Below are 16,206 nucleotides of genomic sequence, written 5' to 3'. Positions count from 1 at the left end.
TAAACCAACTACAGTTAGCGACGTCAACGACATCACGACATCATCAGTAAGTTAGCAGACGCCAATCATCAAATACCTTAAGGATGACACCTTTCCTGAAGATAGGCTGCAAGCTCGAAAGGTACGTTTTAGATCTTCAATGTACGTACTACTTGACGGTATCCTTTTTCGTAAGTCCGTTGCAGGACCATACCTGAGATGTCTTGATGGTGACGAATGCCACCAAGTGTTACCAGAGATGCATGATGGATGTTGTGGCAATCATTCGGGAGGACGTAGCCTCTCCAACAGGACCTTACGCATGGGGTACTATTGGCCGACGTTACGTCAGGACGCTGTCGAGTATGCTAAGAAAGGCGACGCTTGTCAGCGACATGCCGCCATGTCACACAAACCAGCAGAAAAGTTGCACCCTACTATTACCCCCTGGCCCTTCATGAGGTGGGGTGTGGACATCGTCGGGAAACTTCCCCAAGCACCAGGATAAAAAGTGTTCATGCTGGCGTTAACTGATTATTTCTCCAAATGGATCGAAGCTGACTCGTTTACTCAAGTACGCGATAAAGAGGTTATTACATTTATGGCGTAACATTATCTGCAGGTTTGGCGTCCCCTTTGAAATCATTTGTGACAACGGCTCCCAATTCATTAGCTCCCCCACGCGAAATTTCTTGGCCAAATGGAATATACAGCTTAGCACTGCAACGCCTAGATATCCACAAACAAATGGGCAAGCTGGGTCAAGTAACAAGTTAATTACCAAAGTCATCAAAAGACGCCTCAAGGCAGCCAAAGGTAAATGGGCAGAAGAACTCCCGTCAATTCTTTGGGCGAATAGAACCACTCTCAGGACGGCGACAGGGCAAACCCCTTTCTCTCTAGTATATGGATGTGAGGCCGTTCTTCCTCCCAAGGTAAGTATCCCGACGTCACGGTACGGATTATTGACCCCAGAATGAAATGAAGAAGAGTTAGGCCATGATATCGTCACTAGTGAAGAATTGAGAGAGGTAGCACTTGTTCGTATGGCGTCCCAACAACAAATATTGGCCAGAAGCTTCAATAAAAATGTCAAGGCCAAAACGTTCAACGTTGGGGATTGGGCCTTGAGAGAAGTTTTTCAAAACACTAAAGAGCTCAACGCAGGAAAACTAGCACCGACATGGGAAGGTCCGTATCGTATTCAAAAGATAGTGGGAAATGGTGCCTACCGTACCAAAGAGGGTAAGCCAATCCCAAGGAGTTGGAATGCCGTCCACCTTAAACGTTATCACTTTTGATCGACGCGTCATTATGATAAAAGTAGTGGAAGTAAGTAATGTCATGTTGAACTTGTGGTATCATTACTTCGTTTGGTTTTAAATTTGCGTCATGTTTTATGCCTTACTAACATTAGTACTTGAGGTGTATTGACAACTTTGTAGGTTCCTTTATCACACAGGTAAGTGTAATTACACCTGGCGTCAGTATTATTGGTTCCACACCTCTTATGGCCATCCCACGACGACACAGGGGCAAGATACATATCTCTTAACATCTTTACGCGACGGACGCCCTATCCCGTCAGACGGACCATCACAACTTTCATAGTCACCACATCGACAGACCAGTGTGTTTAGCTGGAAATGGCATCGACCCTTCATTGCAGCAAAAACATCACATGGTCCACATAAAAAGGTACCTTACATACGCACACATTTACATACATACACAAACAACATTCATGGCAAACAAACATGACGTAGCAAAAGACAAATTGTGAATGTTATGCCTGAGTTTTTGCAGGATGAGATTGACATGATGACATGATGACACGACGACTGGGACATGAAGACGCGACGAAAAGACACGAGGGTAAGGACAGTCGGAGTACAAGTAACGGATTATCTAAAAATGGAAAGAGTTCAGCAAGGCATTAAATTAGCCGTGAGATCCGTCGACAAAGAGTAGATTATGCAAAGGAGGGAGAAAGATTGCAACGTTGGAGTATAATTAGGAAGATCTCCTATAATCAAGTTATCGGTACCATTGTAATAGATTTAGAATTTATTATTGTATTTGTTGGAAAAAAGCCAAAGGAAGAAAAGGCATACAAAGAGAGAGAAGCATCATTAGATAGGACCACAGAGCATTCTTTGTACTAAGCGAAAAGAAAGACATACTTTGTAACGATTTGTCACTAGCCTATAGCGACAATCAACCATAGTAGATTGGTGGATCTTCATCCACCCGCGGTTTTTACCCATCTTCATTGGGGTTTTTCGCGTCACCATCTTTGTGTGTTCGTCCCCTTTGATCCGCATTGCATTCATTCTTTGTATTTTTAGCATTGTCGTATACAATATCTGATTAAAATCGTCCCGAACTTTAATTCTGTCATAGTAGACAAATTTTAGCATAAACAATTTGGCGCCCATCGTGGGGAATAACCAGACGAACTACTGTTCAAAATCCATCAAATGGGGGAGACACCGAATCTCGACGAAATGCAGAGGCAATATGAGCAAATAAGAGCAGAATTGCTCGAAATGAAGAAAGTTAATGAACGATAAGCCACTGACTTCACAACATCGCAAGAAAGGATTCAAAAATTGAAAGGATAGTTAGTGTTGTCCAAAGCTTCGAAGGCCCGACGTCGCACTAATCTGAACGACATTCCTTACATGAGGGACCTCTCTGAGTCAGACGATGAGGAGCCTGAAAACAACGAAGAACTCGAGGATGAAGAGACTTTGAATTATGAAGAGAACGACCAAGGCGAAGGAGAAGCGAGTCTTATGGCAAAGCGCATGGTCCAGATCGAAAAGCAGAATAGGCGCTTAATGAAGCTCATGTCCCAGCTCCCCGGGGCCCCGACGCCAAGCATCGTGGAACATCCAGATGGCTATGCAGAGTCACCGTTCGTAGAGAGGATCGCGAGGGCTGTGCTCCCCAAAAAGCTCAACATGCCTACCCTCGCTGCTAATTACGACGGTTCGACTGATCCATGCGAGCATGTCGCCCAGTACAAGCAGCGGATGTGGCAAGCGTCAATCCCTTGGCATCTGGTAGAAGCTTGTATGTGCAAGTCTTTTGGAGCCACGTCACCGGCCCCGCTCTCAAATGGCTCGGATCCCTCAAGCCAGGAAGCATTGGCAATTTTTCCACCCTAGTCAACAAGTTCTATGAGAAGTTTGAAGGCAGTCGTAGCCTGGAAAAGCAGACGAGTGACCTATATGGCGTCGTCCAAGGGCCTAAAGAATCTGTTCGCGATTATTATAATTGCTTTAATAAAGAAATGATTAGCATTAAAGATCTTGATACTAAGACTGCTATTGAATGTTTCAGGAAAGGACTAATTCTGCGATCAAAACTATACAACCGTCTGACAAAGTACCCGTGTCAAACGTTCGAGGAAGTCAAGTCACGAGCGTTGGCCCAAATGAGACTGGAAGAAGATGATGCCATCCTCAACACCATATCAACGCGTCGTGCACCAGAAGCTACCAACAACCGGAAGGCTTTCGTCCCCAAAAAGAAAAATTGGCAAAACCACCCGTATGGTCGCTCCAACCAGGTAAACAATGTTGTTGACGTTGTCGAAAATGCAGGTAATGACACGAGGACGGAGTCGCCAACCTTCCTAGATCTAGACTCCTATGGATTCTCCGTCGATGTCGGAGGCGTCGTAAATGCCTTGACCAAAATCGGAGCACCGGTCCGTTGGCCAAAGAAGAGTGACCGACCGGAGGCGCAAAAAGATCAGACAAGGTGGTGCCAGTTCCATCATGATCATGGCCATAAGACGGAGGAGTGCCGAGTGCATTGCGTTGCGACGTGAGGTCGCGTTCATGCTTAATAAAGGGCATCTCAAGGATCTCTTAAGCGACAAAGGTAAAACGTCCTTCGAGAAGAATCATGCGCAGTCCATCCCTCCTGCGTCACCCACGCACGTAAAGGCAATTAATGTTATTTCTGGTGGGTCTGATGTATGTGGACTAACGTACTCCGCAGCCAAAAGGCTAGCAAGAGAGGGCACCCCCTCGTCCGCCGTTTTTAAATCTTGCAGGTCAGCGGAAGAACGCAAGCAGGAAGCGATGGTAATTACCTTTGAGGACGACGATGTTTGCAACGTAGAACATCATGATGGACTAGTCATATCCTTGACAGTCAGTAATTGCTTGTTGAAGCGAGTGTTAGTCGATGGGGGTAGCTCAACCAATATCATATTCAAAAGCGCCCTCGAAGGTATGGGATTGTGTGATAAAGATATTACTAAAAAATCTATTGTTTTGGTTGGATTCAGTGGAGAGGCCCAACAGTACAATGTCGGAGAGGTCACACTGCCAACATTAGCCAAAGGCGTCAACCTGCCGACCAGATTCAACGTTGTGGATTGCCCGTCTGCATATAACATCATTCTCGGCACCCCATGGATACACAAGATGAAAGCCGTCCCATCAACCTATCATCAGACGTTGAAGTTTCCAACCAAGTGGGGAGTCCAAGAAATAAAGGGCGATCAGAAATCTGCAAGAGAATGCTACAGCTCATCGCTCAAGCCCCCAAAGGCAGCCATCTAGTAATTAAAGGATGGGTCAGCGCCCGACGCGCCTAGTGAGCAGGACGTGGATGAAGTGATGCTCGATCCATCCATCCCCGATCATGTCGTTCGAATCGGAGCGACGCTATCACAGGAAATACGAGGTCAGTTAATCGATTTTTTAAAGGCTAATCAAGATTGTTTTGCTTGGTCCCATGAGGATATGACAGGAATCAGTCCCGACGTCATAACACATAAACTCAACGTCGACCCCGAGCACAATCCCGTAAAGCAAAAAAGACGCAAATTCGCGCCTGAAAGGAACCAAATCATCAATGACGAAGTTCAAAAGCTGATCGACACTGGAAAAATCCGCGAGTTAAATATCCAAATTGGCTAGCCAATGTCGTGGTCGTGAGCAAGAAGAACGGGAAGTGGAGAGTCTGCATAGACTTCACGGATTTGAACAAGGCGTGTCCCAAAGACCCATTCCCTCTACCCCATATTGACGCAATGGTGGACGTGACGGCAGGCCACGAGCTCCTAACGTTCATGGAAGCATACTCTGGGTACAACCAAATACTGATGCACCCGGTCTGAAAAATGCAGGTGCGACCTACCAACGATTGGTCAACCAAATGTTCAAAGACCAATTGGGCGACACCATGGAAGTATATATAGATGATATGCTCATCAAATCCAAGCAAGCAGGCGATCACGTCCAACACGTGTCGGAGGCTTTCGACGTCCTGCGAAGGTATGACATGAAATTAAATTCCACTAAATGTACATTTGGAGTGCCTGCAGGAAAGTTCCTAGGATATGTCGTTACGTAACGAGGGATTGAAGCTAGCCCGGATCAAATAAAAGCTCTTGTCAACATCTAATCTCTAAGGAGCATCAAAGAGGTGCAGAAATTGACCGGTCGTGTAGCCGCGTTGAATCGTTTCATATCCAGGTCGTCCGAAAGATGTCATCTATTCTATGACATCCTGAGAAAGAATAAAGGCTTCGACTGGTCGCAACAACATGAAGACGCGCTGCAAGAACTCAAAAGGTACTTAGCGTCACCATCGTTACTGTCAAAGCCAAGTGACGGAGAGACGCTGCAGCTTTATCTTGCGGTGAGTAACGTGTCCGTCAGTGCTGTCCTGACACAAGAAGCAGAAACTCAGCAAATCCCAATCTATTATGTCACTAAGTCTCTGTTAGACGCAGAGACCAGGTATTCCTCATTGGAAAAACTCATTTTAGCCATAGTTGATGCTGTTAAAAAGCTTAGGCACTATTTTGAGACACATATTATTATTGTTATGACTAACTATCCTGTCAAGTCTGTCTTGCGACACCCCGAATTAAGAGGACGCATGAGTAAGTGGGCAATAGCACTCAGTGCGTATGACATCCAGTTCCGTCCGAGAACAACCATTAAGTCGCAAGCTTTGGCAGATTTTGTGGCGGACTTTAGCCCAGAATTAGAAAAGCTTGCAAATGATGAAGTCGCAAAGATTAACCAAGTAAATGACGAGTCTTGGGTATTGTTTGTTGATGGATCTTCCAATTTTCGTGGTGCAGGTATGGGTGTTGGGCTAAAGTCGCCACAAGGGGGCAAGGTAGTACGAGCCATTTGTTGTGAATTTAGAGCGACGAACAACGAAGCCGAGTACGAAGCGCTCATAGCAGAAATGACGTTAGCAGGAGACATGGGAGCAAAAGCGTTAAAAGTCTTCGGCGACTCATTGCTGATAGTCAGCCAAGTCAAGGGCGAATTCGCGGCAAAAGAATCTAAAATGGCTATGTACTTAGAAATAGCTCAGCGTAAGAGTAAAGTGTTTGATATTTTGCAGATACCAAGGGACCAGAATACGCAGGCGGATGCGTTGGCTAATCTCGGATCCTCTTTAAGGGACATTTCGTTTACTTCCGTCCCTATAGTTCATCTGGCAAATCCTGCAGTCGCTAGGAGTGTTGGAGATACCATCGCGGCAACGACTGAACGGCTCCAAGACAACCAAGAGGTCGTTGGTAACGTCGGCAGCCTCGTGGCCACAAGCAACCTTGACACTGAGGAGATAAGTGTCAGTTGGACAAAACCGCTTTATGATTATCTTGCTAACGATGTGCTTCCAGCAGACAAGGGAGAGGCGCGCAGAATTCGGTTTAAAGCATCACGGTACGTGCTCATTCAAGGAATACTGTTCAAAAAATCTGCCGCAGGCCCCTACCTACGTTGCTTAGAAAAGGATCAATGGGGGCAAGTCTTAGAAGACATGCATGAAGGAACTTGTGGAAATCATTCGGGAGGACGTAGCTTGTCCAGTAGAGCGTTACGCATGGGATATTATTGGCCCACAATGAATAAAGACGCAATAAGGTATATTGCCAAGTGCGATAGTTTCCAACGACACGCAGGTATGACGCATAAACCTTGTGAGATTTTGCATCCTACTTTAACACCTTGGCTTTTTATGAAACGGGGCATGGACATAGTTGGCAAATTACCTCCAGCCCCAGGTCAGAAGGTCTTTATGTTGGCACTAACCAATTACTTTTCTAAGTGGATACAAGCAGATTCTTTTCAACAGGTACGTGACAAGGAAGTGATTTCTTTTATGCATACTAACATTATTTGCAGGTTTGGTGTTCCGTCCGAAATAATATGCGACAATGGGTCGCAATTTATTAGCAACAAGACGAGACGTTTCTGTGACGAATGAAACATAACGTTGCTAACATCAACACCAAGATATCCGCAAGCCAACAGACAGGCTGAGTCCAGTAACAAGACGATCATTGACACTTTAAAGAAACGACTTACAGCCAAAAAGGGTAAATGGGCGGAGGCGTTGCCTTCCATCTTATGGGCTAATCGCACGACACCACGCATTGCGACAGGACAAACACCGTTCTCACTTGTATATGGTTGTGAGGCTGTCTTGCCTTCCGAAGTGAGCGTCTCGACTGCGAGATATAGTTTAGCGACAGAGCAGCAGAACTGTGACGAGCTCATAAGCGACCTGGATACCATTGAAGAGTTGCGTGACGCAGCGTTGGTACGCATGGCGGCTCAGCAGCAAGTAGTCGCAAGAATTTTCAAAAAAAACGTCCAAGCCAAATCCTTTGTTGAAGGTGATTAGGCCCTAAGAAAAGTATTTCAAAACACACAAGAAGCTAACGCTGGTAAGCTAGGACCTAAATGGGAAGGACCATATCAAATTAGTAAGGTAGTAGGTAATGGAGCCTACCAACTGGTCCGACGCGATGGAAGCTCCATACCACGCAATTGGAACGTTACACACCTCAAACGGTACTTCTTCTAGTTAAGTAATTTACTTTGCTTTCCCGTCATTGTGTAAGAAATAAATAATGATTATTATCATCCAGTGCCGCTAACTGCTAGCGACCTTAGTGTTCTCTCACTGTGTGTTACTGACTTCCAGGCAAGACATCCCCACCTGTTCCAATAACGCTGTGACGATCTTTACCTACCCCAGTTAAACGTTACGACAGGGGCACTGCTATTCAAAGCCACAACTGTTTTCGACGTTCAATGTATTTTTCTGGCAATATATCGCATGTAAGTGTTTATGTACTTCCTATGTGTATTCAAAGTTGTTAAGTCCAAACGTTACGTCTGAACGACCAACAAAGGCTTACTAAGCGCCTGACTATGCCTTAGGAACGTCAGAATAACGACTGAAACACACGCATGTTGCACAAAGTAAAAGCATAAGATTAAAAAGCACAAAGCATAATTGTCAAAGTTATGGCCACCCCCATGGGCGACCTAAAAGTACAAACGTCAGAAGTTATGGTCACCCCCGTAGGTGACCCAAAAAATTACTGAACAAAGAGTTACCCCCTTGAGTGACCCAGAACAAAGTTCGATAAAAGTTCAAAGAAAGAGTGCAAAATATAGAACGATTAAAAAACTAAGTGTCAGAGGTTTTGTTTGCTTCTTTTTCTGGCGACGCAGCAGTTGACGGAAGAGTGGTTGCGACCTCTTTCTCAGTCTCCGGGTCGGGCGGGACGTCCGACGCAATAAATCCGGCGCAAGACGAAGCATTCTCATCCACCTTTGATGAAGAATCCGCCGTCGCAGCCAAGTCTTCTTCGTCCATCAGATCCTTCATCGACCCCATATACTGAAGGTACAGGTCGATATCCTTTTGTGGCGTCCACGATGCCGTCTTCTTCATCAGGAACTAGTACACTAGCTTAGGCCTGACCCTAGTCGTCACTTCAGCCTCAATAAGGTCCAGTTCATTCTTCTGTGCGTCAATGCTCGCTTGGAGAGTCTCGATCTCCCGACGCGAGGATTCTTCCAACTTAGTCGCCTTCCTCCTAATTTCCTCCAGCTCTTCTCCATTTTTCTTTAGAGTTACCTCCATGTCCTCCATAGACTTCTTGTAAGACTCCACTTTAGTACCCTTGGACTTCGCGTCCGATTCAGCCTTCTCCATCCTTTGCTTCATGGTCAAGTGACCCTTCAGCAGGGATGAGATCTCCCTCTTCGCCACAAGGAGATGTTGAGAGGACTGCATAAAGAGAGGAGAATGTATGTCATTTGGAAGTTATAAGTTATTGTCGTAATAGCATAGCGTCTTAAAGTAAATTAAGTGTCTATACCTGGAATAGGAGTTCTAATCCATCCGACATCATGCGAGGAAGAGTGTGTTCCTTAATCCTTTCCAACACTAGGAAAAAGGAACCTGTCAGCCTCAGGCCATATGGACCTCTCCAACGACATAAAGTCGTTGGGAACAGTCACAGTGTACGAAGGCCCACTCTTGTTTGGAGGGGCCAGAAAGTCGGTTTTGCGCGTCTTAGACGCGACATCTTGTTCGTCGTCCAAGTGGACGACGATCGTTGTGTCCTTCTTTGTCGACGACGTTGATAGGGACACAGTGTCAGCAGAGGATTCCCTCTTGCGTTTGCGCAGCATTTCAGCCTGTGCTTGGCTGTCCAGACTCCCCCTAGGGCGCGATTGTGATGAACCTGTCCAATATCGTGTAGTCAGTAAAGTGAATTTTTCTGGTAAAAGTTGTACCCTAAGGCGGAAAGAATAAGTAAAATTACCAGATGCCATAGATGAACAACTGTCTTAAGAAGCGTATAGAATTCTTCTGAACTGCCTGTCTTCTTCTGGTACTTTTAAAAATTTGTCGCAGAGACTCTGAGACTCGTTGCGATGCAACAGTAACTTGGGGTTAAAACGATGTAAGAGTAGTGTTAATGACGTGATACGAATGTAGAAAGACTGAAAATAAACACACCTTCAGTATTCCAGCCGCTAATCAGGGACTTCTCAGCTTCCCCTAGAGACGATCTCTTCACAAACACAAACTTGTTCTTCCAACCTCGGTCGTTCGACTGAACTCCCCCAACTAGAGGTTCTAGCCTCGCTTTTGTATGTAGGGCTATTCTATTTTTTGCTTTGACCCTAATTTCATAGTATAATAGTAGGTCGTTAAGGGTGAAGGCTTCCTCCCACGACGCCGTCACCCTGTCGATGACGCTCAAAATCTGCCAGACTTGGGGCATAATCTTCCCAGGGCTGATTTGGTAAATTTGCATCAGGTTTCTTGCTAGGGGGGTGAAAGGAAGTCTCAGGCCTATTTTAAAGGGGTACTCATAGAGCACCACCCAGTTGGTGGGACATGTTTCTGGTGGTTCATCAGATTCATCATTCCTAATAACAGTATTTTCGGGCAAATTCCCTAAGCCTAAAAACCTTAGCATGTCTTCCTCTGACATCGTTGACTGTTCATCCTCATTTTCATTCCTCTGTTCCACGACTTTTTCTTTACCTCTCGATTTTTCTTGGTTTTTCACGAATGTCCTAATGCTACGTCTACTAGGTGCCATAAGTGCGATTGAGGAAGAGCAAAAAAAAAGAGTGCAAATTGAAGAAATTGACGAATGGAAAGTAGAAAATTACCGGGTACTAGTGATCGTTTTTCCGGCATAGAGAATAATGGGAGTTATGGAAACTATCTTACTTGAGGAGAGAGAAAGATTTGGTGGGTTGAAATTCTCAACCGCCCACAATATTTATGCCTTCAAAAACAATCATGACTCTGAGCTAACGGTTAGATTTAAACGGCTATCTAAAAAACAAAAACTACCTTTTTTGTTTTGAGACCTTTGGGTTGCCCAGTAAAACCGCTCAAGTGGATTTTGTTTCCTCCCTTATGTTTTTTCCGAAAGATATTTTCCACATTTGTCGCATGAAATTTTTTCTATGCTTTTTTGGTAAAGTGCCTTGATTGCATTAAAGATTCTTCATTTGGTTTAATGATTTTTTTTAACAATTGTCTCATGGTTATCGCGTTATCCCGATTCGACAATTGGGGGTAAACTGTTATGGCTGAGTTTTTGCAGGATGACATTGACATGATGACACGACGACTGTGACATGAAGACGCGACGAAAAGACACGAGGGTAAGGACAGTCAGAGTACAAGTAATGGATTATCTAAGAATGGAAAGAGTTCAGCAATGCATTAAATTAGCCGTGAGATCCGTCGACAAAGAGTAGATTATGCAAAGGAGGGAGAAAGATTGCAACGTTGGAGTATAATTAGGAAGATCTCCTATAATCAAGCTAGTGTTACCATTGTAATAGATTTAGAATATATTATTGTATTCGTTGGAAAAAGCCAAAGGAAGAAAAGGCATACAAAAGAGAGAGAAGCATCATTAGATAGGACAACGAAACATTCTTTGTACTAAGCAAAAAGAAAGACATACTTTGTAACGATTGTCACTAGCCTATAGCGACAGTCAACCATAGTAGATTGGTGGATCTTCATCCACCCGCGGTTTTTACCCATCTTCATTGGGGTTTTCTGCGTCACCATCTTTGCGTGTTCGTCCCCTTTGATCCCCATTGCATTCATTCTTTGCATTCTTAGCATTGTCGTATACAAAATCTGGTTAAATTCATCCCGAACTTTAATTCTGTCATAGTAGACAAATTTTAGCATAAACAGTGAACACAAAAATAACATTGTCATAATAACGAAAGAGCACTACGCAAGCTAAAAACTAAAGTTTTAAAACATCACGACACAAAACAAACCAAAAGCATCCAAGTTTGGTGACACAGCACCTCCAAAGTACATTACATAACTAACTATTTGTTATAGGTGTCGCAGCAGTCACCATGGTGTCAACAGTGCCGACGCTGTCGGGGAGCAGATCTTCAGGAGTCCCAAACACCTCAGGAACTGCTTGACGTCCGCCTCTGGGGTCCATGGCGACGTCTGCCCTTCCGGGAACTGCTTCATCATCCTATCCTTGGTCTTCCAGGTATAACGGCTAGCAGCGTCCACCAGCTCCTCACGAAGACTCGCCACCGTGGCGTCCGTCTCCTCCTTCAACGACGCCATGTCAGCTGCCTGGTCGGCGTTCTGTTTCTTCTCCTTGGCCAAATTAGTGGAAAGCTTTGAAACCTTCTTTTCTGCTGCCGCCAAAGCAGAGGTAGACCTCTCTAGCTTCTCACGCAAGGTCTTGCATTCCTTCTCTAAAGTATGGGCTGTGGAGCGTAAGGCCATCGAAATTTGGACGGCCTACATGAACAAACATCGTTAGTAAGTGCTTTTTCTAAAAACAGCAAACATAATATGTGCTGGATAACTTACATGAATTTGCAGAGCCAGTCCTTCATTCGTCACTGTCGCCAAAGGAAGACTAGCCAAGCGACGTTGAGGAGCAGAGAACGCCAGCTTCTCTGCCGACGAGAAGATGGTTGGCGCAGTGATCTCGCAGAAGTTCATGGGAAGACTAATGGTAAAGTCTCTCCCTCTTGGAGTGGCGTCCTGGAGACCTTTGGGGCGTCACTTGAACCGGTCGTACTGGAAACTTCGGGAGCATTCACGGGCGATGGCGTCACTGTCATGCTGCTGGCATACTGTTTCCACTTTTTTGCCCTCTCCAGCATCTCCGCTTCAGAGAGGACAACGCTTGGTGTCTTCGACCTGGTAGACATGGTATTCTCTGGAGTAGCATAAGTGCTGTCAGCGTCATGATAAAGGGAGAACTTCAAAGTTCAAAGGGGAGAAACACAGGTTACCTGACGCCATTGATGGAGAGGTGTCGTTGGTTGGTTCGTTGGTGTTAGTTGTATGCTCGTCAGTGGACTGGGGCAATGTGTCACCGTCCGACGTCGCCAACTCAAATTTATTTCAGAACGTCCGTTCCTTGGCAGAATATTTCTTCAGAAGTTGGTTGACCTTTGTCCTGGTATAGACTGATTCCTCGACGGATAATGGGAGTACTTCTGCAAACACAAAAGAAATTAGACTTCGTCAACAATACTTTCAATAAAAGACGCAACGAGGATGGTAAGTACCTTCAGAATTCCAACCGTCATGTAAGAAGTCGAAGCTTTTTCCCAAGGATTTCTTATTCACAAAAAAGTACCTTTTCTTCCACCCGCTGTCATTTTACCGGGAATTTTCCACTAAAGAACGTCGTCCAGTTTTTAAGAAGAAACTATACCTAGTATTCTCCACCTTTTTAACCTCATAAAGATATAGAAGGTCTTCCAAAGTGAACTCCATGTTAATGTCTTGGGTCAATTTGTCAATTACATGGACGACACGCCAAGCTAGGGGCATAATTTGAGCCGGACTCACTTGCATGACAGTCAAAAGTTAAGAAATTAAGGGGTTCAAGGGAAATTTATACCCAATTTTGAAAGGGTATTCATAGAGAACTATCCAACCTCCGGGGCAATCGTCAGGACGTTCGTCCATTTTAGGGGCTCTAATTTTTGTAGAAATGGGTAACCCAAATATTTCAAGAAAAGCGTCTATGTCGTCCTCGGTAAATTCACTAGCAACACTCTTCCCCCCCTATAACCCCCGCCTCAATTATGACGAGCTCTTCTGAATTTTCCATAACTTTGGGGGCTCTTTTGGATTTTCTAATTCTAGGGTGGTTTTCCTTAGGGGCCATGAGAATAATGTAAAAGATTTAAAGAAGAAAATACCTGGTTTTTGGTTCGCCTGGGGTTGATGAAGCACCTGAAGAAACAGACGTTCTTGAAGACAATGAATTTTCGGCAATAATAGGAGAGAGAGAAAATGAGGAGTGGGAGATGAAAGGGTGAAAAGACAAATTGATGATGGGGTTGGTTTTAAATAAAGATGCGTGAGAAGTTGGTGAAAAAGGTGGTTGTCCCAAGGCAAATAATTGACGGTTTTTTAAAAAGCGGTTTTAGGACACACGTCAATCAGGGGCAATTGTTGGGCCCAGAGTTTTGTGGTTTTGGCGGCAATATGGGTTCACTTTGAATTTGGAGAACAAGGCAGTTGGGCTGGAGAATGGCGTGACTAAGTCAAACAGGAATTCATCTTGGCGTTTTGGCAGTTGAGAGATACAAAGGAGGACATTAGGATTTGGCTGACGTGGCCCGTATATGAAGGAATAAATGAAGTGGCAGCTGGGAATATTCCTAGATATATATATGTAATTCGATGTAAACCTAGTTTCTTCTTCTTTTTTGGAGCTCACGTTAACGCTTTCACTCTCTACTTTCTCTATACTATTCTAGCATCCATTGTTACGAAGGAAAAGTGGACTCATCATTGTAATTCATCATTGTATTGACGGCATCGGCCTATTAGTGGATTGGTGATCAAGAGTATCAGCCGCGGTTTTTCCCGTCAATCGGGTTTTCCGCGTCAACAATTCGTTTGTCTTTTTATTGCTTTAATTCCTTTACATATTTCATCTGCTTGCTAATATGGATTGTCATAGTATATAGATCTCGTTGTTGGTTCCCTTTTCCTTTTGCGTACTTGGTACAAAATCGGCATAAACAAATGGTAACCCTACTAGTTGCCTCTTTATTTCTGACCTTGATTTCAGAGTAGCCCTTACTCACATCTCCGAATCTCCCATCAAGAAAAAGTCCGACTTCATACCAACCAGCATTTGTGTTGCATCGTGTTTGAGTAAAAGATAGTTCAGTCTACCAATCATAAGAGCTTGTGCTCAACCCTACTAGTTGCCTCTTCATTTCTGACCTTGACTTCAGAGTAGCTCTTACTAACATCTCCGAATCTCCCATCAAGAAAAAAGTCCGACTTCATACTAACCGGCATTTGTGTTGCATCGTGTTTGAGGAAAAGACAGTTCAGTCTACCAATCACAAGAGCTTGTGCTCAATCAAACGCCCTTTTTCAAAAGTGGTTAGTATGCGGAGCAAATAATTATTTAGTTAGGCAAACCTGAAGCCAAGCTTCTGGTAGAGGTATTAAAGCAAAGAGCTAGAAAGTAACAACCCGTAAAAGCTAGCCAAAAAGCATATGAAAGAAGGGGAGCGACCGAGAGGAAATCCATTCCAGAACCAAGGTTGGAGATTAAGACTATAGCAAAATAGCATATAGTTCGATAACTGATAATGGGACAAACGACTGACTACTTATTTTAAAGGTCATCGCATGGACGTATGGCAAACAAAACCCATGTGGACCAGAGTACTCACATGAGAAAAATAAAAGTTTCATTTTCTTTGTTGCAAAGACTGCAGAGTTGATCACATACCACAACAAACTAAATGAACCTATGACATGTAACCTATATTTCAAGGATAGCCAACCAGGTGAGGAAAATGAAGCTTTTCAATAAGGAAAGTTTATCATACTTTGACATACTTCCTCCGTTTTTTTTTTTACTTGCAACACTTTCCTAAAAGGGAAATAATAATTACTTGCAACACTTTCTACTTTTGCTTTTATTTTCTCTCAATCACATAGGATCCTCTCTTTTTTTCCTCTCTACCTCTATCCTACCCAAATTTTGCATTGGAGTTGATGAAAAAATCAATTGAAAAGGAAGAATTAATCAAATCTTCACTACCCATGAAGCTTTTAAGGGAAAGTGCATGAGAGCATATCTTCTCCGTTCACATAAATTCATGTTACCACCTCAACCAAACTTATTTCTTTTGACCTAAGTTCCAAATTAGTTTATAAATTCACGTCTTTAAGCAAGTGACATTTCATCTTCTTTGGCAGCAGAAACACTTGACAATAATATGTCCGCATGCTGAAGAGCACTGATTCGATCAGTTGGAGCCTTACCAGCAGAAGACAAAAGTTTTAAGGCCCAACATTCTATTTGAGCTATAATTTGTTTGATCATAGGCTGGCATTGCATTGTTGGGAGGTACTTGGAAGAGAGGTGATCTCCCATCTAATTGAATGATACCTCAGCCTTGACCAGATTAAACTCAGCAAGTATTGCATCTTGAATATTGCGGGAATACCTCCCAAAAAAATGCAGCTTTTGGCCTGGTTGTGGTTATAATGGCGCGTACAAAGAAGGGGAGGGAAGATTCGAACCTGTGACCTATCGTTCACAGCACCTCAATCTTAACCACTAAGCCAAGACATCCTTGGTTGTTGAATGCACAGTTGATGAATAGATAACCAGGGACAAAATGTGTAATGATGAATAGGTAACTACAATTTATCCTTGTTTCTCTTTCGCACCATTCTAACCACAATCACCGTATGCCGCCAAAAACAATCCACGTTAAATCCGCCAAAAATACTGCACATTTTATCCTATACAACTAAACCGTGATATCTTCTTGCAGGCTTGCAGCCTAATCCATTGTGAAAAGATAGTAAAAGATCACTGTAGGAAAAACGGAAATGGAGACTACA

Source organism: Beta vulgaris, chromosome 8 (genome assembly GCF_026745355.1).
Source record: "Beta vulgaris subsp. vulgaris cultivar EL10 chromosome 8, EL10.2, whole genome shotgun sequence".
Classification (NCBI taxonomy): Eukaryota; Viridiplantae; Streptophyta; class Magnoliopsida; order Caryophyllales; family Amaranthaceae; genus Beta; species Beta vulgaris.
Note: the sequence above shows the minus strand (reverse complement) of the source record.